Source organism: Orcinus orca, chromosome 15 (genome assembly GCF_937001465.1).
Source record: "Orcinus orca chromosome 15, mOrcOrc1.1, whole genome shotgun sequence".
Taxonomy (NCBI): domain Eukaryota; kingdom Metazoa; phylum Chordata; class Mammalia; order Artiodactyla; family Delphinidae; genus Orcinus; species Orcinus orca.
Genome location: NC_064573.1, coordinates 66,323,553 through 66,350,666, shown reverse-complemented (window position 1 = coordinate 66,350,666; position 27,114 = coordinate 66,323,553). Strand labels below are relative to the sequence as shown.

At 44.8% G+C, this 27,114-nt stretch overlaps 1 protein-coding gene across 5 annotated transcripts in view; it reads left to right on the top strand.

Moving 5' to 3' along the window:
- Positions 1-27,114, top strand: part of OSBP2 (oxysterol binding protein 2) — a 155,641-nt gene that overhangs the window by 1,138 nt on the left and 127,389 nt on the right. The gene's annotated exons all lie outside the window — the stretch shown is intronic.

Genomic DNA, 27,114 nt, shown 5'->3' with positions numbered 1-27,114 from the left:
TGGGGCCCTGACCTCAGGCAGGGGAGCCCCTGTGGACATGACCTCTGGCAAGCTTGGGTCTAGGGAGTGAGCAGTGACGTTGGAGTGAGGGAGTGATTTGGGACCTCGGGACCCCTCTGGTCCTGGTAGTTGTGGGACCTGGAGCAGCCAGCCAGAGTCAGCCCCCAAAGTCCTTGATTCAAGAGCTTTCTGGTTCAGGAGCTAAGATCACTGTATAAGGACTGAGGGGGACAGTAACCTTGTTCAGTCCTTGGGACGCACTCATGGGAAGGGCTCCTGCTCCCTCCTCAGTTGGTCAGACTATTTCCCACTTTTCCTGGTGCCTGCTGGTTGCTGGGCCTTGGCCTGGGGGCACAGCAGGCTCACAGACGCATCAGACATGGCTTCTGCCCTTCAGGAGCCCATCTTGGCATTCAGTGGAGAACCAGGAAGCATCCCACCGTGGCCTTTCTTATTCTAGAAGCAGTGTGGGATTCAACAGTGAAGTCCAGTGGTGAGATAGCTAACACTGTGTTCCATTGAAATGGATTGAAAGGGGGAAAGATCCTGAAGGCTGTCTAGGTATGTTTCCTGGGGATGGTTTAAACTTTGAGATCTCTGATCACTCTATACTATCAATTCTCAAACCTGAGTGAGCAGTGGAATTCCCTGAAGGGCTTATTGAAACATCAAGTGCTCAGCCCCCCTGCTGAGTTTCTGCTGCAGTGGGTGTAGGAGGGGCCTGAGATTCAGCTTTTCTAACGAGTTCCCAGGTGATGCTGCTCTGGACCACAGTTTGAGAAGCACAGCTCCATTGTCATTGCAAACAGGAGGGCCCTGCCATTCTGTTTGCTGAAGCTCGGGTCACTTTGCTCACTTCACTCTGCTGGGCAGTATCTCTTCAGGTCAACCACCAGAGCATTTATATGGTCCTTCCTCACCTTTTTGGAGCACAGCTTCTAGAGGATAGTTGAATCTGTGATGCCACTGAGAATTTGGGAGCTCCACTGAACTTAAGTGATGGTTCCCACTCAAAGTGGGGATCACTGTCTTTAATTCCTGGCAGGGGAGAAAGCTGACCTGTGTTTCTATAAATTTATTTATTTTATTTTTGTGTTGGGTCTTCATTGCTGCGCGCAGGCTTTCCCTAGTTGTGGTGAGCGGGGGCAACTCTTTGTTGCAGTGTGCAGGCTTCTCACTGCGGTGGCTTCTCTTGTTTCGGAGCACAGACTCTAGGCGCGAGGGCTTTAGTAGTTGCAGCACGAGGGCTCAGTAGTTGTGGCTCGCAGACTGTAGAGCACAGGCTCAGTAGTTGTGGCACACGGGCTTAGTTGCTCCGCGGCATGTGGGATCTTCCTGGACCAGGGCTCGAACCCGTGTCTGGTGGATTCCTAACCACTGCACCACCAGGGAAGCCCTGACCTGTGTTTCTAATGTGTTCATCTCATGTGGTGTCGTTGGTGCCCCTCGGCCCACTTGGCTGCAGCATACAGCTCACAGGACACAGTGTTCTTAGAATTTGGCAACTGAGCAAAAAGAGATCCTTTTCCAAATGGTGTTTTTATCCCACTTCCCATACTCCGTCAGGTGTGTAAACATTTCACCAAGGCATACAATGATAGGGATCATCATCATGATTTGCTATAAATAAGTGTCACTCTGTCTCATAGGCAAGGGACATAACACATAGGGCATGTCGACTGTGGACCACACTCTCTGCTTTATGTTATGTTCATTTATTTCATCCTTGAAATCACACTGTGAGGTGGGTTCCAGGATTGTACAAATGAGGAGTTCTGAGCTTTGCCAGAAGGATGTGGCTTGTCCAAAGTCACTGGGCAGGGTAGGCAGTAGAGAGAGATTCTCATCTAGGCCCTTTGCACTCCAAAGTCTGTGCCTGTCCCAGATGTGTGTCCTAATGCCTGTTCATCCTTGAGTTCAGCATTTCTGAGTTATCTGCATTTTACCAGGTACTACTAGGGGTCAGTAGTTGAGGTCAAGGTAATGTTTATGAGTCTAGGGTCCCACAGTGGCAGGGAGGCCTAGTTCTAGTGGAAGTAAAATCTGACCTTATGTATTTTTGTTTTATTTTAATTGGAAGAGCAAAAAAGTCCCTCTTTTTTTCTTAAGATAACTATGTATAGACAGCTAGCTTTTCAAGATTATCTCAAAAGTACAGATTCTCTGGGTAATTAAGAAAAATTCTTCTTGCTTGCTGATAAGGTTGTGGGGACAAATACTGGTTTTGGGGGGAGAAGGGGTTGGGGACAAGTTTTCTTGTTGTGTGCTTTCACAGTCCAGCGCTGTAGTTTCATTTGTGGACATTTCTAGATTCCAGGGTGGGCAGAATTGTTGCTCGACTCACTTGGGTAGGATGAATGATCCCTGACATTTGTACAGCCCTCTCCCTCCTTTAGCCCCACGTGAGGCCGGCCACGAAGATGTCTTCATTCCCATTTTAGAGGAAGGGAAACTGAGGCCGAAGGAGCAAACTTTAGTGGTGTATCCTGAGGCACCCACCTTGCGGACTGGGCCTCCAGTGCCACAGGAGATGAGTCAGTCTCCAAGTGCAGAAAAGGCCCTTCCGAGATGGAGCTGGAATCACCACTTCTCCCTGCACTCCAGTTCTGCCTTCTAGAAGACGGCTTTGGTCTGCTCTTCCTCGGGCCTCACAGCACTTCAGATGTTTGACACCACTCTCCTGTCCCTGCTTCTGGTCTGAATCCTGCCTTCCAGACCAGGCCTGGCTGTCCTGCCTGCTGGGCTCAAGGACTGAGCTCCCTTTGGGCCTGCCGCTCCCAGTCCTGACAGCGCAGGTTATCCTGGGTTCCATTTGCACCCAGCGCCGGGCATGGGTCACCTCCTCCAACCTGCCCCAGACCCCCAGTTCTCAGTAGTTCTCCAAGTGTGTGTGCTTGGAATAGAGGCAAATTCAGGTGCTCAGAGCTGCAAACAGAATGAGAGAACTTTTATTCATGATCTCCTTTCCTTAGGGGTCAGGTAGAGTCAGCTTTAGTCCTGGGATGACAGCTGGGGAAGGAATCAGAGCTGCTTCTCTTGCTAGCTTCCCTTTTGGAAAGACCACTGTCTAATTTTTTTCTTTTAATTAAGCAAAGTCTGTGTTTGGAGAAAATGCGGGCATGTGTCTTGTCCTCCCTCCCTGATCCCATCTTCCAGCCTTCCCCGCTCCAAGACAACCATCATCCCAAATCCTGGTCACTGTCCACTTTCTTTTCTTTTTATTTAGTTTTAGCTAACCTATATGCAATTTTTTTAAAAAAACACATTGTTCATTTCAACCATTTGAAACTTTATAAAAAAGCATATTGTACAGCATACGATTTGGGGGGACTAATTTTGACTGCTATATAACAGCCCAGGACGTGAGCGCAGTTTTTACTTATTCATGCTCCTCTTGATGGGTCACTACAAAAATGCTTGTACACGTGCGGGCGTTCCTCTTGGGTGAAATCACTGGGTTGTGGAGAATGTGAAGGCCAAACTCTTTTCCAAGGCAGTTGTGTCAATTTATAGTCCCACTGGCAAGAAACAAAGAGATTTTTGTGGCTCTCTATCCTTTGCAGAACTTGGTATTGTCAGCATTGATTTTGCCAATTAAATGGTTATTGCACTTGAGCTGCATTTCAATCCCCATTATTTTTACTTTGATAGATAATCAGTGGGGGTTTGGATTAGAATTTCTCCATTAAGTATCGCTTCCTCGAGTGCTTCTGCCCTAGATTTTGCTGGAAAAGCTCATTCGATTGCTCAAGTTTATTCTAAGGGAGAAAGTACATAGTGCCAACAGCTAGGCTTAGTAAATTTATATTATCAAGAATAAAAAGATGCTCTTTGTAAATACTGTCACATATAGAAAGTATTTCTGGGAGGTATGGGTAATTGTTGGTGGGTTTTTACTTCTTTCCAACAATGTGCTAGGAATATAAATACAGGAGACGAGGTTCTTATTCCATTGCCTGGTACTCTTAATCCCATATCTATTTGAATATTTGAATACCAATAAGGGGAATATGGTTTTGCGGGAATATGGTCTTTTTTTTTTTTCTTTTTTGGTTGTTAGTTCCCATTTAAAAAATTTAATCCCCAGTTCTCATCTCCCAGGGAACATGGAAGAATTCATAAATGATGCAGAATTTTCAAAGGTATTAGCCCCAGCAAGTCCTTAAGGAAAGAGTGTTTCAAACATAAGTTTTATCCACATTAATGAGACGATTGATTTGATTAAACTAAATTCTGTTTTGTTGTATACAAGTTGCCTGTTTGGCGACATTATAAATGACATCTATTTCCCAGGAAATGATTTCAAACAAAATATGAAACAAAAATGTTTTGTTTTAATTTATTATTGTTCAGACTGATATATGGGTAGGAATGGCAAAGCCAGTTAGCAAGGAAGGGCTCAAAGAAATTAGTCTGGGTCTATAAGAAAGAAGGCTACAGTCAAGTGAAAGTAAGTTTTGAAAGTCCTCTGGCTGAGGAAGCCCACTGAACATATGGTGAGCTGGGCCCACTTTGGGGTGGTGGCCAAGACACCTTTGCCTCTAGAATGGATCAAGTACTCCTTTCTCCAGTGGGGCCAACTGTCAAAGGCAAACTCTCATGGAGACAGTATTTTTTTTTTTAAATAAAGTTTTATTGGAACACAGTCATGCCCATTCATTTTGTCTGTGGCTGCTTTTTTTTTTTTTTTTGCCGCATGGCTTGTGGGATCTTAGTTCCCTGACCAGGTATCGAACCTGGACCCCCAGCAGTGAAAGCACAGCGTCTTAACCAGTGGACCACCAGGGAGTATTTTTAATATCAGTTTAGGTGATGCTTGAAGGATGGAGATGGAAAAGACTATCCAGTTGCAAAGTGTCCCTGAAAACATGAAGTTGAAGGTGCAAATCTTCAGGTTAAGCCGCTGGGGTTTCCACCTCAGAAGGCGGCCTTATTATATTGGATTCAGCTTTAATTTGAAACATCATCCAGTGTTTCATACTATGAGGCCAGATAGGAGGCTGAAAAGGAATGCCCAAGTTGATAGTGTGTAAACATTGGTTTGAAGTCCGTTTCTTTAACGTTTAACACAAGGGTGTTGCAAAGAGCCTGTGAGTGGACTGGCAGAGTGTTTTGGAGAAGCACAGTGCATTCTTAGCAAGGTCTAGTGACATGAATTATGATTTCCCCCCACAACCCGCTCCTCTTCCTGACCTTCTTCTTTCTATGAATAGCTGAAAACCTCTGAGTCATGCTTGCTGCCTCCTACCTGCTTCACCCCACATCAGGTGGAATTGCTGAGTCCTGCCTGTCTCCTTCCTTTCATCCATCCTTCCTCCCCATTCCTAGCGCCACATCCTGGCTCAGGTCTGCCTTCTGCTGAGCTGGTGCCCCAGCCTTCAGCTGTTGCCCTGGACAGGGTCCCCGGTGTGGTGCCACCTCCCGCCCTGGGGGCCCTGGATTTGCCTGTCTTCTCCAGGCATCTCTTTCAACAGTTCCATCCCCTGTGTTAGCAGTCCCCCACTTTGGGTTTTTCCCATTTGAAATATCCATAGTAGCCCCAGACTGACCTAAGGACCACATCTTCCTCCTTTGGGAGTTTACAGGGTTTGTGTATGGGCATCTCTGCAGACAGCTTTGTGCCAAAGGGACACCGTGGCCAAGTTTGGTATCTTCTTCGTGTTCTACATGAAGCCTAGCACGGTGCTTTGCCACTGATATGCCCTCAGTAGCTTGGTTAGTCTGAATGGATGAGTGAGTGAATGAATGAGAATTGCTTGCAATTTTATGGGGTTTCAGAAAGCAAGTATGTTAGTGCCAAACTCGGACTTTTCTTAATTTGTTTTCAATTTTCAAAACTTGTTTGCTGAAATAAGATTGGGAAGATGAACTGGAGGTTGCCGGCTTAGCCAGGAATGCTGGAAAAGTGATAGTTATGAAATGCAGATTATTTGGATATGTTATGTTGACAGATTTGAATGTGTTGAAATAGGCTCCTCCATGAACCAACAGCCTTGTATTTGTGGTCCTCATTTGTATTTCCATAGGGTTACAAGGATTTGTGCATGTTGTCTCTGTGTTCCTAGGATGATTTGTCACTTCATAAAGTGTGGCAGTGACTGGATGAGTGGGGAGTAAAGATAAAGCTTTTAAAAGGACTTTTCACAATCCCAGAGCTCTTTAAACTAGTTTCATGTGCACCCAACGGTTTGCTTTGCATGTGTTATATGTGGAGGACCCTGTGGGAAGCAGGCTGTGTGTCAGAGGTGAGGCCTCTGCCCTAAAATGTTAGATCTAACTGGATAACAGGCCCTCACAAACATGGGGTTCTCTGTGATGTCAGAGCGATTTCCAGTTCACGCTTGCGGTGAGGAGTGCAGCCTCTTCCTTATTGTCCTATTACATGGGGGAAGAAGTGGGAACTCGTGGGCAGCACCAACCTGCTGACTCAGCAGGTGCTAAGGCGCCCACCCACCTCACATCGGGGAGACTCCTTGCTGGGGTGCCATGTTGGGGTCTCCAAGACTAACCCAGATTCAATGACCCCCTGGGAGGACTCCCAGCCCTCGGCTCGATGTGCGCTCGCAGCCTGCTTTATTACAGTGAAGGGAAGCAAAGCACAAGCAGAAAGGGAAGAGGGGCAATGGATGAAATCTGGGGAAGTGAGGCACAGGCTTCCAGGGCTCCTTTCCCAGTGGAGTCATGCAAGACATGCTAATTCCTCCAGCAGCTTGTTGTGACACATGTGTGAAAGGTTGCCAAGCAGGGATGTTCGGTAGAGACTCAGCACTCAGGGATTTTATTGGGGGTCTTGTCACGTGGGTACCCTCCGCCTGGCACGGTCCCAGGGTCCAGGCTCCCAGAAGGAAAGCAGGTGTGCAGCATGGACCACACATTGTTTGCACAAGCAGTTTGGGTGTAGTCAGTCACGCTTACCAGTTAGGGGAACCCCAAGGTGTTGCAGGAGCTTGCCAAATCCAGACTCTTAGGGCCAGCTTTGGATGCAGGCCTTTCAAAGGATGAGCAGTCTCCGGCTCACCTCCTTCCTCCCTGCAGACTTCAGTGACGTCAGTCAGGTCAGGGCGGGTGCTCACTCTGGTTCAAGGAGAGCAAGTGCTTACACTTGGCTCTGAGTGGAGAGGGGCTTCTTGTTTCCTGCCAGGCTTGCAGGGTGTCTCACACAGCTCGTGGTCCACTGCTCTGTGTGCTGAGGGCCTTCTCTTTGGGGCCTCCGCCCACGTGGTTGGCCCTTGATTGCTTCTCAGGCACTTTTCTTACCTAGACCTCCCCTGAGGCCCTTTGGTGGCCCAGGTTTGCAAGTGACAAGGGTACACTCGCCACATGGACCGCCTTCCTCCGCAGGAAGGAAAGTGCCTTTGGTGGAGTGTCTGGTGTGAGTTTTTCAACTCCTGCTGACCCTTTTACCTTCTTCAGGGAGGGTCTGTTATTCTAAGATTGGGGCCGGCGAGCAGTCTAGCACATTGTGACAGCAAGCGTACAGCAGCTTTGGTTGTATCAGTCATTGAGGGCCAACAATGTACAAGGCAGCTTGGGAGACAAGCACATGTACTGTCATCAGCCCACTGGGTGGAGGAGGAGGAGGAGGAGGGAGGCCTGCATCCATCTTGGCCCGTCAGTAAGAGCCAGCGGGTTCAGGCGCAGTGCCGTGGGGCCTCCCAGGGGCTGGGTATTCAAGCCTGTGGCTTTTACACCTCCTATAATCTTCTGGGATGCAGTTGGCAAATGATGTCAATAAAGAAAGACAGGCCTGTGAAAAGGATGTGAGGTTCCTTAAACCAAAATCAATATCTCCTTATCCCAGGGGGAAAGAGATACGGAGGAAATGGGCCTGTTTCCTGGAAGACTACTCTGGATACTGACACGTGGAGAGGAGGAGATGGTAGGAAACATCCCTGAACTAATTTGAAATTGGCAGCTTCACGTGTGGTGAGTCACGTGCCAGGTGTCACCCACAGATGTGGCTTTAGGAGGCTCATCACACACACGAAGCAAACTGTCAGTGAGTTTTAGGGTCATGCTAGGTGCTGTATGCTTTTCTTCTTTTACGAACAACTCTTCCCCGCGTATGTTTCCGTTTTTAAGTGTTCTCGGAGTCCTGATCACTTAGCTTCACTCCTCTTAGCACCTCGTCATGTGCTCAGCCACAGCTCTGCACCTCAAATGCTGATTTAACAATCTCGACTCACACCATTTGATCTGCATTGCTGGGCCGTTGCCTAAACCAAGAAGAGGGCAGGTGGCATTGCTGTGCTTGCATCGGAACCTGCCAGATTGTGTGGTCCTTTGAAGCAGCAGTAGGTGCTGTCTTCCTAAAGTATAAATTATAGTTTGTGGCTTCCCTGGGCTCACCACTCATTGCCCTTCCCAGTCGGATCTCCCCACCCTCCTTCCTCTAGCCTTGACTCTTCTTCTGCCCAACTCGCCTTATTCCCCCTCTGCAAACCACATGCCTTTCACTCTCTCCTCCAGATCCCTGCACCTGCCACCCCCTGCAGCAAGGAGAACCCTCCTCATTGCTGCAGACATCCTAGCCGAGCAGTCTAATTCCAGGTCATCTCAGCCTAGACCTGCCTGGATTCCCCTGCCATGAGCTGGGCTGGAAGAACCATCCTTCCTCTGATGCCCCTTTGTGTGTTGTGTCATTTGGCCGTGTACCCCTGTTAGCTGGATGTTGGTCTGTCTCCTCCCCACCAGAGCATGGGGCTGTGTCTTCCCACTGTAGTGTCCCCTGAGGGGCTGGGCATAGCACCTTGTACTTGTAGATTCTCAAATTTCAGTGAGGTTTTTTTTTTTTCCCCATGGAAGACACTTTGTAATTTTAATCTTTCTGCATGTTTTAAAGACCATGAACATGCAGCCTGGACTATAGCAGTAGCTCAGGGGGAGTCACTGAATTGCCAGGAAAATGGAGTGACCACGGTGGGCTACACATGGCCCAGCTTTTCAGCTCCTTTTCTGAGGCTTATCCTGATGTGATGACATTGAGAGCTCACTGTTTTCATTTACCTTTAAAACTCTGTGTTATAAAGAATTTAAAACATATATAAGAGTAGCCAATAGTATAATGAGCCCCCGTGCACCCGTTATCCAGTTTCAACAGTTATTAACTTCCTGGCCAATCTTGCTTCATCTCAGTGCCCCCACCCCACACCATTTTGAAATGAACCACAAATATCACACATCACCTGTAAATATTTCAATATGTATCTCTAAAGGATGAGGATTTTAAAAAACACATCCACAACACCATTGTTACAACTAAAACAAATTAGCAATAATTCCTTGTTATCATCAAATATCCAGTTAGTGTTCAAAGTTTCAATGGTCTCAAATGTCATGAATTTTAAAAAAATGTTTTATTTTATATTGGAGTACAGTTGATTAACAATGTTATGTTAGTTTCAGGTGTACAGCAAAGTGATTCAGTTATACATATACAAGTATCTATTCTTTTTCAGATTCTTTTCCCATTTAGGTTATTACAGAATATTGAGCAGAGTTCCCTATGCTATACAGTAGGTCCTTGTTGGTTATCTATTTTAGATATAGCAGTGTGTATAGTACATGTCAATCTCAAACTCCCAATCTATCCCTCCCTCCACCATAAATGGTTTTTTGATACATTTGTTTGTATCAGGACCTAAATAAGGTCTACCTATCGAATGTCCCACAGTCTAGGTTTTGCTGATTGCATCCTCCTGGTGTAGGTTAACATGTTCCTGTGTCCTCTGTAGTTCCTTATTTTGGTAGATAGATCTAGAAACTTGATCAGGTGGTGATGTATTCTTCCATCAGGAGCTCATAATGTCTGGTGACTTCTAGGTCTATGACATTGGCAGGTGGTAACAATCAGTCTTAGATTAACCTAATTCTATCATTCTTCCTCATTTATTAGAAGGAATACTTCTATAAAGAGAAACTTACCCTCATCTACTACTCATTGGTCACTCAGGGATACAGTTCACACAGGAAAGGCAGGATAAATGCCATGTAGCCCTTAATGATGCTCATATCATCCTGCCTTAACTTTGCTTAGTGGAGGCATCTTCAGTTGGCTCTGGAGTCCTCTGGAAAGGACCCTGATGGTATTGATAGCTTCCCACGTCCCGCTTGAAAAGATGTTCTAGGCTCTTCTTGAACTTGTCTTGGCTCAGCCCTGGAGTCAGCCATTTCTGACTATACTCTGACTGGCAGGCTGCCTGGTGCTAGGATGAAGCATATGGAAACAGGAATTGGCCTTGACACCAGCCTACTTTGACTTGCAGGAATCTTTGAAAAGAAGGGAGACAGAGGTATGAAACCTCGCTGTTCTATTTGCCACATGTCCTCTTGAGCTGGGCAGAGGCTGTCCTATTTATATTTAAGGTCTTTGGTTCATCAAAGAAAAATTCAATGCATGAGATGAAAATGGTGATGGAGACCATACCCTGTATTTTTTCTCTGTTCTATCTTAGATTCTAATAATGACCACATTTGAACAGTGCTTAATGGTGTATAAGGTGCTTACACGTGTGTCATCCCACTTGATGACCACCCAGGGAGAAAGGTAGTTATTATGTCCTGATGACAATTGAGAAAGCCAGGGTTTGTCCCACTGCAGTGGCATCGCTTAGTGGGTGGCCTAGCTGAGATCTGAATCCAGCACTTTCTGGAGTTCCACACAACCGGAGCCTGTCCTCTTAGTGTCAGAAGCTCTGACTGTCTTCCCACCCAAACAGGCCATCCCTCCAGCTCTCCCTGGGGTAGATATGTCCCTGGTCCACTTGGAGACCTGTGAGTGGGCAGCCTCCCTCAAGAAGGGATGGTTGGGGGGCCTTTGCCCCCTCTTGATTCCCCACCTGTTACCTTCATTCAGGAGATACCCTGTCTGGCTCGCCTGTCTTCAGGATTGGGCCCTGCATGTGACCACACAGCAGGATTGCTGGCTCTGGAGGCCTCATGAGAAGCTAGTCTTATCCCATTGTGATCAGGTACTTGCTAAACAGTGAAACTGTTGGCAAGGACAGCTACTCCTGTGCACTAGGCTTATCCGTTATCTATTGCTGCATAACTTGGAGGCTTAAAACAACAACAATGGTTTTATCATCACTCACAGTTTCTCTCAGTTGGGAATTCAGAAAGGGCTTGGCTGTACAATTCTGGCTTGGGCCCTCTCATGGGGCTGCAGTCAGCTGGTGGCTGGGGTCGGAATGGCAGGTTCTGGAGCATCTGGAGACTGGCCGGGCTTCTCTCTCAATCCACAGAGTCTCAGGGCTTCTCCTTGTGCTCTGTCCACATGGCTGGTTTGGGCTTCCTTACTGCATGGTGACTTCAGAGCAGCCAGACTGCTTCCCTGGAGGCTGGCTTGCCTCAGAGGGAGTGTCCCAAGGAAACGGGGCAGACATGCACAGACCTGACCTTATCCAGAGACTACATTTTCAGCAGTACCGCTTTGATCACTGGACCCACAATTGAGGTCAAAGTGGCTTCCTAGTAATTTTTACCCTTCAAATCAATAACATGGGACATATTGAGCCCAGGAATTAAGTCTACAATTGTCTTGATTTCTTAGGCTTTTTGATTGCAAGTAGCAAAAGCTTTCCAGAGCAACTAGAGCGATGTGTGTGTGTGTCTAAAAAAGGCTTTCTTGTGAGACCACAGAATGGTTTTACAAAGCCTGCCTGGCAGTTTGCACACTTTTCTCACTTTCATCACTTCTGATGTCTGCTTTACTTCTTTTTTTTTTTTTTGCGGTACGCGGGCCTCTCACTGTTGTGGCCTCTCCCGTTGCGGAGCACAGGCTCCGGATGCGCAGGCTCAGCGGCCATGGCTCACGGGCCCAGCCGCTCTGCGGCATGTGGGATCTTCCCAGACCTGGGCACGAACCCGTGTCCCCTGCATCGGCAGGCGGACTCTCAACCGCTGTGCCACCAGGGAAGCCCTGCTTTACTTCTTATTTTCCTCCCTGTAGTGCAGTCTGTTTTGTTTTTTTGCTCCTTGGGCCATGTGGCAGAAGATGGCTGCTGCCTACAGCTCCTGAGTTCATGAGTTACAGGTATAACCATCAATACAGCAGAGGCTGTCAAACTACCTTAACCCAATTTCTATGAAGGAAAACTGGATTGGTTCCATTTTGGTCAAGTTTAACCAACTGGAGTCTGGGAACAGGTCTGGGTCAAAAATGACTGCTCAGGCCACCTGGGAGTGGGGCTGGGGCAAAGTTCCAAGTAGGTTTGTCAGATTTAGCAAATAAAAATATAGAATACCCAGTTAAATATGAATTTCAGATAAATATCAAATTTCAGAATAAATAAATAAAATTTCAGTATAGGTATATCCCATGCAATATTTGGGGTATACTAAAAATTATTTGTTGTTTATTTAAAATTCAATTTTAACTAGGCTTCCCATGGTTTTGTTTTTTTTTTTAAATAAATTTATTTATTTTATTTATTTATTTTTGGCTGTGTTGGGTCTTCGTTGCTGGGCGTGGGCTTTCTCTAGTTGTGGCGAGCGGGGGCTACTCTGTTGCGGTGCACGGGCTTCTCATTGCGGTGGCTTCTCTTGTTGTGGAGCACAGGCTCTAGGCGCACGGGCTTCAGTAGTTGTGGCACGCAGGCTCTAGAGTGCAGGCTCAGTAGTTGTGGCACACAGGTTTAGTTGCTCCGCGGCATGTGGGATCTTCCCAGAGCAGGGCTCGAACCCGTGTCCCCTGCATTGGCAGGCGGATTCTTAACCACTGCGCCACCAAGGAAGCCCCTCCCATGTTTTTTTAATTGTACTATGTATTTTAGCTTAGGACTTTGTTTTTTTCATCCTGTATTTTATCTGGCAACCCTATTCTTTCTTTTTTTTTAAATTAATTAATTTATTTTTGGCTACGTTGGATCTTCGTTGCTCCGTGTGGGCTCTCTCTAGTTGCGGCGAGCGGGGGCTACTCTTCGTTGCAGTGTGCGGGTTTCTCAGTGCAGTGGCTTCTCTTGTTGCAGAGCATGGACTCTAGGCGCCTGGGCTTCAGTAGTTGTGGCGCACAGGCTTAGTTGCTCCGCGGCATGTGGGATCTTCATGGACGAGGGCTCGAACCGATGTCCCCTGCATTGGCAGGCGGGTTCTTACCCACAGCGCCACCAGGGAAGTCCCTGGCAACCCTATTCTAAGAAGAGGACAAGGGAAATGCCAAATAGTGTCTGCTACAGCCCTTCCTTGCCTGTTCAGAAGCTGTCAACAGTGTAATCTTAAATATGTATCCTTAGAGGGCTTTATTTCTCATAATAACATTTGTCATATTTAATATGTGTCAGGCCCTGTGCGAAGCACTCTGTATGGATTATTTCATTTTATCCTTTGAACGAGCCTAGGGGTTGTTGGTTCTATTATTATTGTCCCTGTTTTACAGATGGAGAAATGGGTCTAGAGATGTTGAAAAGACTTGAAGATTTCACGACTAGTAAGTTGCATAGCCAGATTCAAGTCCAGGCCAAGCTAAGTCCAGAGCAATTGTTCTTAGTTACTTCACTGTCCTGATCCCCTTTTTCCCCAAAAGTTTTGAAAATAGATGTGTTTGAATTAGAGGTCCATGTAGTTTACCCTTTGTCTGTTCTAAGGATCCAGTTGTCTAGCTGCTGGATAGAAAGTGAGAGGAAACACATGAAAGTATCTACTAGGACTCCTCCTGGGTCCCAGGAGTTTTCTCAGTCCCAAATTGTCCAATTCTTAAGTATTAAAATATTTCCATCAGATCATGTATGGAACCACATCTTTCATAATCAGGGTCTAGCTATTGTTAGATTTGATAATCTATAGGCTGTAAAGACAGTGGGAAATCAAGCTCACCCCCAGCCCTGCTGCCTTTTTTGGTCATTAATTAGCAGTGTAATTTTTTAAATTATGGTAAAAACACATAACATAAAATTTACTATCTTCACCAATTTTAAGTATACAGTTCAGTAGTGTTAAGTATATTCACATTGTTGTGAAACAGATCATCAGAGCTTTTTCATCTTGTAAAAATGAAACTCTTTACCTGTTAAACAACTCTCCTTTCCCCTTCTCCCCAGTCCCTGGTAACCACTATTCTACTTTCTGTTTCTATGAATTTGACTACTTTAGATTCCTCATAAAAGTGGAATAATCACAGTATTTGTCGTTTTGTGATTGGCTTAATTCACTTAGCATAATTTCCTCAAGGTTCATCTATGCTGTAGTATGTGACAGGATTTCCTTGCTTTTTAAGGCTGAATAATATTCCGTTGTATGTATAGACCACATTTTGCTTATCCATTCATCTGTCAATGGACATTTGGGTTGCTTCTACCTCTTGGCTATTGTGAATAGAACATGGGTGTGCATCTCTTTGAGACCCTGCTTTCAAGTCTTTTGGATATATCCCCAGAAGTGGGATTGCTGGATCATATGGCAGTTCTACTTTTAATTTTTGAGGAACCTCCATACTGTTTTCCATCATGGTTGCACCATTTTACAGTCCTACCAACAATGCACAAAAGTTCCAGTGTCTTCATATCCTTGCCAACACTTTGTGTTTTCTTAATATTTATTTTATTTATTTATTTATTTATTTTATTTATTGGCTGCATTGGGTCTTCATTGCGGTGTGCGGGCTTTTCTCTAGTTGTGGCGTGCAGGCTCCAGAGCGCGTGGGCTCTCTCGTTGAGGCACTGGAGCTCAGTAGTTGGGGCATGTGGGCTTAATTGCCCTGTGGCATGTGGGATCTTAGTTCCCCAACCAAGGATCGAGCCCAGGTCCCCTGCATTAGAAGGCGGATTCTTTACCACTGGACTACCAGGGAAGTCCCTGTTTTTCGTTTTTGTTTGTTTGTTTGTTTTTTTAATAATGACCATCCTAATGGATGTGAAATGATATCTCCTTGTGGTTTTGATTTGCATTTCTATGATGATTAGTGATGTTGAGCGCATTTTCATGTGCTTGTTGGCCATTTGTATATTATCTTTGGAGAAATGTCTAGTCAAGTCATTTGTCCATTTTTTAATCTACTTGATTTTTTTGTTGTTGATTGTAGGAATTCTCCATATATTCTCATTTTTTTTTTTTTTTTTTTTACCTTCTTCACAGGTTTTTTTTTTTTTTTTAACATCTTTATTGGGGTATAATTGCTTTACAATGGTGTGTTAGTTTCTGCTTTATAACAAAGTGAATCAGTCATACATAAACATATGTTCCCATATGTCTTCCCTGTTGCGTCTCCCTCCCTCCCACCCTCCCCATCCCACCCCTCCAGGCTGTCACAAAGCACCGAGCCAATATCCCTGTGCCATGCGGCTGCTTCCCACTAGCTATCTACCTTACTGCGTTTGTTAGTGTGTATATGCCCATGACTCTCTCTCGCCCTGTCACAGCTCACCCTTCCCCCTCCCCATAACCTCAAGTCCGTTCTCTAAGAGGTCTGCGTCTTTATTCCTGCTTTACCCCTAGGTTCTTCATGACATTTTTTTCTTAAATTCCATATATATGTGTTAGCATACGGTATTTGTCTTTTTCTTTCTGACTTACTTCACTCTGTATGACAGACTCTAGGTCTATCCACCTCATTACAAATAGCTCAATTTCGTTTCTTTTTATGGCTGAGTAATATTCCATTGTATATATGTGCCACATCTTCTTTATCCATTCATCCGATGACGGGCACTTAGGTTGTTTCCATCTCCGGGCTATTGTAAATAGAGCTGCAATGAACATTTTGGTACATGACTCTTTTTGAATTTTGGTTTTCTCAGGGTATATGCCCAGTAGTGGGATTGCTGGGTCATATGGTAGTTCTATTTGTAGTTTTTTAAGGAACCTCCATACTGTTCTCCATAGTGGCTGAACCAATTCACATTCCCACCAGCAGTGCAAGAGTGTTCCCTTTTCTCCACACCCTCTCCAGCATTTATTGTTTCTAGATTTTTTGATGATGGCCATTCTGACTGGTGTGAGATGATATCTCATTGTAGTTTTGATTTGCATTTCTCTAATGATTAATGATGTTGAGCATTCTTTCATGTGTTTGTTGGCAGTCTGTATATCTTCTTTGGAGAAATGTCTGTTTAGGTCTTCTGCCCATTTTTGGATTGGGTTGTTTGTTTTCTTGTTATTGAGCTGCATGAGCTGCTTGTAAATTTTGGAGATTAATCCTTTGTCGGTTGCTTCATTTGCAAATATTTTCTCCCATTCTGAGGGTTGTCTTTTGGTCTTGTTTATGGTTTCCTTTGCTGTGCAAAAGCTTTGAAGTTTCATTAGGTCCCATTTGTTTATTTTTGTTTTTATTTCCATTACTCTAGGAGGTGGGTCAGAAAGGATCTTGCTTTGATTTATGTCATAGAGTGTTCTGCCTATGTTTTCCTCTAAGAGTTTGATAGTTTCTGGCCTTACATTTAGGTCTTTAATCCATTTTGAGCTTATTTTTGTGTATGGTGTTAGGGAGTGATCTAATCTCATACTTTTACATGTACCTGTCCAGTTTTCCCAGCACCACTTATTGAAGAGGCTGTCCTTTCTCCATTGTACATTACTGCCACCTTTATCAAAGATAAGGTGTCCATATGTGCATGGGTTTATCTCTGGGCTTTCTATCCTGTTCCATTGATCTATCTTTCTGTTTTTGTGCCAGTACCATACCGTCTTGATGACTGTAGCTTTGTAGTGTAGTGTGAAGTCAGGGAGCCTGATTGCTCCAGTTCCTTCTTTCGTTCTCAAGATTGCTTTGGCTATTCGGGGTCTTTTGTGTTTCCATACAAATTGTGAAATTTTTTGTTCTAGTTCTGTGAAAAATGCCAGTGGTAGTTTGATAGGGATTGCATTGAATCTATAGATTGCTTTGGGTAGTAGAGTCATTTTCACAATGTTGATTCTTCCAATCCAAGAACATGGTATATCTCTCCATCTATTTATATCATCTTTAATTTCTTTCATCAGTGTCTTATAATTTTCTGCATACAGGTCTTTTGTCTCCTTAGGTAGGTTTATTCCTAGATATTTTATTCTTTTTGTTGCAATGGTAAATGGGAGTGTTTTCTTGATTTCACTTTCAGATTTTTCATCATTAGTATATAGGAATGCCAGAGATTTCTGTGCATTAATTTTGTATCCTGCCACTTTACCAAATTCATTGATTAGCTCTAGTAGTTTTCTGGTAGCATCTTTAGGGTTCTCTATGTATAGGATCATGTCATCTGCAAACAGTGACAGCTTTACTTCTTCTTTTCCAATTTGGATTCCTTTTATTTCCTTTTCTTCTCTGATTGCTGTGGCTAAAACTTCCAAAACAATGTTGAATAATAGTGGTGAGAGTGGGCAACCTTGTCTTGTTCCTGATCTTAGTGGAAATGCTTTCAGTTTTTCACCATTGAGGATGATGTTTGCTGTGGGCTTGTCATATATGGCCTTTATTATGTTGAGGAAAGTTCCCTCTATGCCTACTTTCTGCAGGGTTTTTATCATAAATGGGTGTTGAATTTTGTCAAAAGCTTTCTCTGCATCTATTGAGATGATCATATGGTTTTTCTCCTTCAATTTGTTAATATGGTTTATCACATTGATAGATTTGCGTATATTGAAGAATCCTTGCATTCCTGGAATAAACCCCACTTGATCATGGTGTATGATCCTTTTAATGTGCTGTTGGATTCTGTTTGCTAGTATTTTGTTGAGGATTTTTGCATCTATGTTCATCAGTGATATTGGCCTGTAGTTTTCTTTCTTTGTGACATCCTTGTCTGGTTTTGGTATCAAGGTGATGGTGGCCTCATAGAAGGAGTTAGGGAGTGGTCCTCCCTCTGCTATATTTTGGAAGAGTTTGAGAAGGATAGGTGTTAGCTCTTCTCTAAATGTTTGATAGAATTTGCCTGTGAAGCCATCTGGTCCTGGGCTTTTCTTTGTTGGAAGATTTTTAATCACAGTTTCAATTTCAGTGCTTGTGATTGGTCTGTTCATATTTTCTATTTCTTCCTGATTCAGTCTTGGCAGGTTGTGCATTTCTAAGAATTTGTCCATTTCTTCCAGATTGTCCATTTTATTGGCATAGAGTTGCTTGTAGTAATCTCTCATGATCTCTTTTATCTCTGCAGTGTCAGTTGTTACCTCTCCTTTTTCATTTCTAATTCTATTGATTTGAGTCTTCTTCCTTTTTTTCTTGATGAGTCTGGCTAGTGGTTTATCTATTTTGTTTATCTTCTCAAAGAACCAGCTTTTAGTTTTATTGATCTTTGCTATTGTTTCCTTCATTTCTTTTTCATTTATTTCTGATCTGATTTTTATGATTTCTTTCCTTCTGCTAGCTTTGGGGTTTTTTTGTTCTTCTTTCTCTAATTGCTTGAGGTGCAAGGTTAGGTTGTTTATTCGAGATGTTTCCTGCTTCTTAAGGTGGGCTTGTACTATAAACTTCCCCCTTAGAACTGCTTTTGCTGCATCCCACAGGTTTTGGGTCGTTGTGTCTCCATTGTCATTTGTTTCTAGGTATTTTTTGATTTCCTCTTTGATTTCTTCAGTGATCTCTTCATTATTAAGTAGTGTATTGTTTAGCCTCCATGTGTTTGTATTTTTTACAGATCTTTTCCTGTAATTGATATCTAGTCTCATGGCGTTGTGGTCAGAAAAGATACTTGATACAATTTCAATTTTCTTATATTTACCAAGGCTTGATTTGTGACCTAAGATATGATCTATCCTGGAGAATGTTCCATGAGCACTTGAGAAAAATGTGTATTCTGTTGTTTTTGGATGGAGTGTCCTATAAATATCAATTAAGTCCATCTTGTTTAATGTATCATTTAAAGCTTGTGTTTCCTTATTTATTTTCATTTTGGATGATCTGTCCATGGGTGAAAGTGGGGTGTTTAAGTCCCCTAATATGAATGTGTTACTGTCGATTTCCCCTTTTATGGCTGTTAGTATTTGCCTAATGTATTGAGGTGCTCCTATGTTGGGTGCATAAATATTTACAATTGTTATATCTTCTTCTTGGATCGATCCCTTGATCATTATGTAGTGTCCTTCTTTGTCTCTTTTAATAGTCCTTATTTTAAAGTCTATTTTGTCTGATATGAGAATTGCTACTCCAGCTTTCTTTTGGCTTCCATTTGCATGGAATATCTTTTTCCATCCCCTTACTTTCAGTCGTATGTGTCTCTAGGTCTGAAGTGGGTCTCTTGTAGACAGCATATATAAGGGTCTTGTTTTTGTATCCATTCAGCTGATCTGTGTCTTTTGGTGGGAGCATTTAGTCCATTTACATTTAAGGTAATTATCGATATGTATGTTCCTATTCCCATTTTCTAAATTGTTTTGGGTTCGTTATTATAGGTCTTTTCCTTCTCTTGTGTTTCTTGCCTAGAGAAGATCCTTTAGCATTTGTTGTAAAGCTGGTTTGGTGGTGCTGAACTCTCTCAGCTTTTGCTTGTATGTAAAGGTTTTAATTTCTCCATCAAATCTGAATGAGATCCTTGCTGGGTAGAGTAGTCTTGGCTGCATGTTTTTCTCCTTCATCACTTTCAGTATGTCCTGCCACTCCCTTCTGGCTTGTAGGGTTTCTGCTGAGAGATCAGCTGTTAACCTTATGGGGATTCCCTTATGTGTTATTTGTTGTTTTTCCCTTGCTGCTTTTAATATGCTTTCTTTGTATTTAATTTTTGACAGTTTGATTAATATGTGTCTTGGCGTATTTCTCCTTGTATTTATCTTGTATGGGACTCTCTGTGCTTCCTGGACTTGATTAACTATTTCCTTTCCCATATTAGGGAAGTTTTCAACTATAATCTCTTCAAATATTTTCTCAGTCCCTTTCTTTTTCTCTTCTTCTTCTGGAACCCCTATAATTCGAATGTCGGTGCGTTTAATGTTGTCCCAGAGGTCTCTGAGACTGTCCTCAGTTCTTTTCATTCTTTTTTCTTTATTCTGCTCTGCAGTAGTTATTTCCACTATTTTATCTTCCAGGTCACTTATCCGTTCTTCTGCCTCAGTTATTCTGCTATTGATCCCATCTAGAGTACTTTTAATTTCATTTATTGTGTTGTTCATCGTTGCTTGTTTCATCTTTAGTTCTTCTAGGTCCTTGTTAACTGATTCTTGCATTTTGTCCAATCTATTGTCCATTCTATCTCCAAGATTTCGGATCAACCTTACTATCATTATTCTGAATTCTCTTTCAGGTAGACTGCCTATTTCCTCTTCATTTGTTAGGTCTGGTGCATTTTTATCTTGCTCCTTTATCTGCTGTGTGTTTTTCTGTCTTCTCATTTTGCTTATCTTACTGTGTTTGGGGTCTCCTTTTTGCAGGCTGCAGGTTTGTAGTTCCTCCTGTTTTTGATGTCTGTCTCCAGTGGCTAAGGTTGGTTCAGTGGGTTGTGTAGGCTTCCTGGTGGAGGGGGCTAGTGCCTGTGTTGTGGTGGATGAGGCTGGATCTTGTCTCTCTAGTGGGCAGGTTCACGTCTGGTGGTGTGTTTGGGGGTGTCTGTGGCCTTATTATGATTTTAGGCAGCCTCTCTGCTAATGGGTGGTGTTGTGTTCCTGTTTTGCTAGTTGTTTGGCATAGGTTTTCCAGCACTGTGGCTTGCTGGTCGTTGAGTGAAGCTGGGTGCTGGTGTTAAGATGGAGGTCTCTGGGAGATTTTCGCCATTTGATATTATGTGGAGCTGGGAGGTCTCTTGTTGATCAGTGTCCTGAAGTTGGCTGTCCTACCTCAGAGGCAGAGCCCTGCCTCCTGGCTGGAGCACCAAAAGCTTTTCATCCACAGGCTCAGGATAAAAGGGAGAAAAAGTAGAGGGAATTAGTAGAAGTATGAGGAAAGAAAGAAGGAAAGGAGGGTAGGAAGGAAGGAAGAAAGAAAGAAAGAAGCAAAGAAGGAAAGAAGGCAAGAAGGAAAGAAAGGAGGGAGGGAGGGAGGGAGGAAGGAAGGAAGGAGGGAAAGAAGGAAAAAAGACAGAAAGAAAGAAGATACAGTAAAAATAAAATAAAGTATAATAAAGTTATTGAATTAAAAACTTCTTATTTAGAAAAAAAAAAAAAGGGATGGAAAGAACCTTAGGACAAATGTTGGAAGCAAAGCTATACAGACAAAATCTTACACAGAAGCATACACATACACCCTCACTAAAAGAGGTAAATGGGGAAAAATCCTAAATCTTGCTGTCAGAGACCACCTCCTCAATTTGGGATGATTCGTTGTCTAAAGGAGGGAAGGAAGGACGGAAAGAAAGGAAGAAAGAACGAAGGTAAAGTATAATAAGGTTATTAAAATTAATTATTAAGAAAAAAAATTTAAAAAAAAACATGGACGGATAGAACCCTAGGACAAATGGTGGAAGCAAGACTATACAGACAAGATCTCACACAGAAGCATACACATACACATTCACAAAAAGAGGAAAGGGGAAAAAATCATAGATCTTGCTCCTAAAGTCCACTTCCTTAATTTGGGATGATTGGTTGTCTATTCAGGTATTCCACAGATGCAGGGTACATCAAGTTGATTGTGGAGCTTTAATCCGCTGCTTCTGAGGCTGCTGGGAGAGATTTCCCTTTCTCTTTGTTCTCACAGCTCCCAGGGCTAAGCTTTGGATTTGGCCCTGCCACTGCGTGTAGATCGCTGGAGGGCGTCTGTTTTTTGCTCAGACAGGATGGGGTTAAAAGAGCCGCTGATTGGGGGCTCTGGCGCACTCAGGCCGGCGGGGACGGAGGGGCACAGAGTGCGGGGCGGGCCTGCGGTGGCAAAGGCCGGCGTGACTTTGCACCAGCCTGAGGCGCGCTGTGCGCTCTCCCGGGGAAGTTGTCCCTGGATCCCGGGAACCCGGCAGTGGCGGGCTGCACAGGCTCCGCGGAAGAGGGGTGTGGAGAGTGACCTGTGCTCGCACACAGGCCCCTCGGTGGCGGCAGCAGCAGCCTTAACGTCTCCCGCCCGCCTCTGGGGTCCGCGCTTTTAGCCGCGGCTTGCGCCCGTCTCTGGATTCCGCGCTTTCAGCCGCGGCTCGCGCCCGTCTCTGGATTCCGCGCTTTCAGCCGCGGCTCGCGCCCGTCTCTGGATTCTGCGCTTTCAGCCGCGGCTCGCGCCCGTCTCTGGATTCCGCGCTTTCAGCCGCGGCTCGCGCCCGTCTCTGGATTCTGCGCTTTCAGCCGCGGCTCGCGCCCGTCTCTGGATTCCGCGCTTTCAGCCGCGGCTCGCGCCCGTCTCTGGATTCTGCGCTTTCAGCCGCGGCTCGCGCCCGTCTCTGGGGTCCGCGCTTTCAGCCGCGGCTCGCGCCCGTCTCTGGGGTTCGCGCTTTTAGCCGCGGCTCGCGCCCGTCTCTGGAGTTCCTTTAAGCAGCGTTCTTAAACCCCTCTCCTCACGCCCCAGGAAACAAAGAGGGAAGGAAAAGTCTCCTGCCTCTTCTGCAGGTGCAGGCTTTTCCCCGGACTCCCTCCCGGCTAGCTGTGGTGCACTAACCCCTTCAGGCTATGTTCAAGCCGCCAACCCCAGTCCTCTCCCTGCGCTCCGGCCTCAGCTCGCAGCCCCGCCCGCCCCGGCGGGTGAGCAGACAAGCCTCTCGGGCTGGTGAGTGCCGGTCGGCACCGATCCTCTGTGCGGGAATCTCCCCGCTTTGCCCTCCGCACCCGTTGCTGTGCACTCCTCCGCAGCTTCGAAGCTCCCCCCTCCGCCTCCCGCAGTCTCCGCCCGCGAAGGGGCTTCCTAGAGTGTGGAAACTTTTCCTCCTTCACAGCTCCCTCCCACTGGTGCAGGTGCCGTCCCTATTCTTTTGTCTCTGTTTTTTCTTTTGCCCTACCCAGGTACGTGGGGAGTTTCTTGCCTTTTGGGAGGTCTGAGGTCTTCTGCCAGCCTTCAGTAGGTGTTCTGTAGGAGTTGTTCCACGTGTAGATGTGTTTCTGGTGTATCTGTGGGGAGGAAGGTGATCTCCGCGTCTTACTCTTCCGCCATCTTCCGCCTTCCCATATATTCTCATTATTAATCCTTTATCAAATATATGATTTGGAAATATTTTTCTCTTATTCCATAGGTTGCCTTTATACTCTTTTGATTGTGTCATTTTATGTACAAACATTTAAAATTTGACGTAGTCCCAATTGCCAAGTCCAGGGTCATGAAGATTTTCCCCAGTTTTCTTCTAGGAGTTGTATACTTTTAGGTCTTAACATTGAGGTCTTTAATCTATTTTGAGTTAATTTTTGTATACAGTGTAAGTTAAGGGTCCGATTTCATTCATTTGCACGCAGATATCGAGTTTTCCCAGCACCATTTGTTGAAGAGAACTGTCCTTTCCCCATTTAGTGGTCTTGGCACCCCTCTCAAAGATCATTTGACCATATATGTGAAGGTGAAAACCAAACCCTTTTGAAAAACACGGACACTCATTGAATATGACAGCGTGTCATCTTCAAGGTCTAGCTACAACTCTGTCATCTGGGACCGTGGGAAGTTAAATCTAAGAAGGCAGACCGCTAAGCCCCCTTCTCACATCTCTAGGCTTCTGTGACTAGCTACAGAGTCCTCTACTCACAGAAAGAGTGTTTACCATAGCCTAAGAGGAGGTGGGTGGAGATCAAGAGCAGACACTTAGGTTGCCAACAAGACTGCTGACAGCCCTCTGCGTTTCGACACTGGAGCCTCCTTTTCCACCTTCCCTTCATCTCATACCTGTACAACCCACCCACCCTCAGGACCAGCCTTATCTCTGCCTCTCCAGGATCATCTCACCTCTTCCTCCACGGTCACACTCTGATGACAGTGGGCTCTGTGACCATCCTGACAGGAGAGGGAGTTAGAACTGGGTCCTCAGCTCACTCTCCTCCTGGACCAGGCAGCTCCAAAACAAATCACCCCCAAACCCAGAGGGTTAAATCAAGGGAGGATTTATTCTTGCTTGCATATCCGCAGGTGGCCGGGACAGCTCTGCCTCAGGCAGCGGCACCTGGGACCCTCTTCCACCTTGAACAAGTGGGCTGAGTGATATGTCATCTGTGGGCATGTGCAGCTGCTTGAGGGCAGGACCAGTAGATCATATTTCAGTTGTTTCCTCCTAGAAGGCCCATTGCATGTTAGATCAGTGTTCAGTAACTCTTAGCTGGCCACACACTGGACAGACCTGTCATCGGTACCTGGGAAGCTAGTGGTGGGAGAATGTCTAGGTAGGAATGGAACTTAAAGGTCATCTGGTCCAACCATCTGTCTGTTCATTGACTTCTTCCTATGGCATTTCTGGCCCCTCAGCAGGAGCCTTGGGCAAACCTCTCAGGTGACAGAGAATAAAGCTTTATCTCCAAGACAAAATGGTATTCCTGAGATAATTCTGAAAGTTAGAAAATTCTTCCTCTGTTGAGCTGAGATGGGTTTCCAGGCAGCATTTGTCCTGATTAGGGTGTTTTTCTGTCCTGCACAGCTGGACTTATCCCTTCCATGTGACCATACTCTTCATCTTCAGAGAGGCTGGCTCGGTGTCCCTGTGTATTATCTATTGCTGCATGACAAATCACCCAACATTTAGTGGCGTTAAGAATTCATGAGTGAGGGACTTCCCTGGTGGTCCAGTGGTTATGACTCCACGCTCCCAATGCAGGGGGCCCAGGTTCGTTCCCTGGTCAGGAAACTAGGTCCGCGTGCTGCAACTAAAGATCCCGCTTGTTGCAACAAAGATCCTGTGTGCCGCAACTAGACCCAGCACAGCCAAATAAATAAATATTAATTTTAAAAAAAAGAATTCTTGAGCAGGAGTTGGAGGGATTCTGGCTGGGGATGATTTCATGAGGGTGACACTCATCTGAAGGCTTGACTGGGCCTGGAGGCTCCACTTCTAAGGCAGCTCCCTCACTTGCCTGGCCAAGTGGTGCTGGCTGTTGACAGGAGGGCTCCGTTCCTAGCTCTGTGGACCAGTCCGAAGTGTCCTCACAATATGGCAGCTGGCTTTCCCCAGGGGGAGTGATCCAAGAGAGAGCATGCAGGAACCACAATGTCTTTTCTGACCTACCCTCGAAGTCACACTCTGTCATTTCCACTGTGTCCTCTTAGTTATACAAGTCAGCCCTGCCCAGTGGGGGAGGGAGGCTCCAAACCTTTGTGACCTTCACTTTCCTCATCTGTAAACGGACCTACTTGGCTGTCTGAAATAAACCGTGAAGAAGCATTTGGTAAACTCTTTCGTAAGTGAAGGGGATGTTCTGAATGTCAGGGTTTTTCTAACAGTGAATGCGTAACGAGTGAAAACCTCCTGTTGAACCCCACACTCCTGTTTAACCAGTCCAGTCAAGGAAAGCAGGGCTGGATTTCCCAGAGGATGAAGAAGACATACTTGAGGTCTCTTTCAGGGATAGTCACTCCGGGAACTATCTTTCTAGAGTTGAGGAACTGTGTCGGGGGGAGACCCCTCTCTGCTGACAGGGCCCTTCCCTTGTTCAGTCCAAATGTTGGAGGGGAGACAGAAGGCACACTCTTGCTGGATGCTGTGAGGGCCCAGGAGATAAGACTATGCCACAAAGGCCCCGACCTCATCTGTCTTGCTCACTGATCTGACTCCAAGGCCTGCCCTGCCACGTTGACTGAACGAAAGAATGAACGTGCCCCGCAGGGGTGATGGTTGTTTCAAACTCAGCCTCCGTTTGGGAGTCTGTGACTGTGCTGTGGGGACTTTGGTTTTGCAGGCTGCTGTCACGGTTTGACAGGAGCTGAGCTGCTGTTTCTGCTTCCATTGAAGCTTGGTGGGAGTCACTTTTACGTAAGATTATTTCATCTAATATTAACGTCAGTGCTTATAATACCGGAGCCCGTGAAGGGAAGTAGAATTCCTGAATAAATTATGTCTCACCATCAGCTCTGTAAACTCGTATAGTAATATGTGCATTTAAATTTGTAATTGTCCTTAGTGTGTTAAATTTTGACTTCAGTGTCTCCTTAATTGACCTCTAATCCCTGGCATTTCAGTCTTTCTTTTGTCTTGGTAACTGATTTTCTTTTTTAGAGCCTCCTTTGCTAGGTGTAACATTTTTAGGGGGTATGTTTTAGTGCTGCTGAACATTTAAGCTCACAGATCACTTGTAAAAGGAAGAATCTAGGTTGCTGGGACACCCTGTAGATTGTGGCTGCAGCTACAGAGATTGTGTGCTGATTTAAAAAAATCAGATCCGTTCAAGTATCCCGAATGTGTAGGCGCAGGACTGTGCTCAAAATAGATACCCCCCTGTGCCCTAGGGACCCGTCATCGCGTTCCTTGATTCCCGAGACACTCAGCACATAGCCTTGTGCGCTGGTTCACAGGGGCTCGTCACCAAAGTCCTTCATCGCTGCTGTTGGCTGTCGCTGTACACAGGGAAGAATTTAAAATGCGATAGATTTTAAATGGATTTTATTTTTTACTGTGGAAAATTTCAAACGCATAAAAGTAGATGATGGCCCATCACCCAGTGTTAGCAAGTCTCACTGTAAGGTCAGTCTATTGCCTCCCCACCCTCAGTTAACTTGAAGTAAGTCGCAGACATCTTTTACTTAATTCTAAGAATTAAGTTAAAAAATAAGTTAGGGCTTCCCTGGTGGCGCAGTGGTTGAGAGTCTGCCTGCCGATGCAGGAGATATGGGTTTGTGCCCCCGTCCGGGAGGATCCCACATGCCGCAGAGCGGCTGGGCCGGTGAGCCATGGCCGCTGAGCCTGCACGTCCGGAGCCTGTTCTCTGCAACGAGAGAGGCCACAATGGTGAGAGGCCCATGTACCGCAAAAAAAAAAAAAAAAAAAAAAAAGTTAAAAAATAATTTTAATAATAATGAATATTTGTAAATATTTCATTATGTATCTCTTTAGAGATGAAAGTTTCTTAAATATTAACCTAAATGGCATTAAAATGCCTAAAAATTTAACAATAATTCCTTAATATTATCAAATATCCAGTCAATATTAAAATTTCTCCATTGAGTTCTCTTCAATAAAAAAAATTTTGTAGGCATTCAATAGATATTTATTGAATGAAAGTTTCTTTAAATTCTATAGTGCTTTCCAATTTTCAAAATTTTTACATGCATGATTTCATATAATTCTGTAATAAAATTTCCCCATTAGTTTAAAATTTTTTTAGAGTTTCCAGAAATCAGGATCCAAATAGAGTCCATTCATTGCAATTGTTGATATTTCTCCTCAGTTTTTTTTTTTTTTT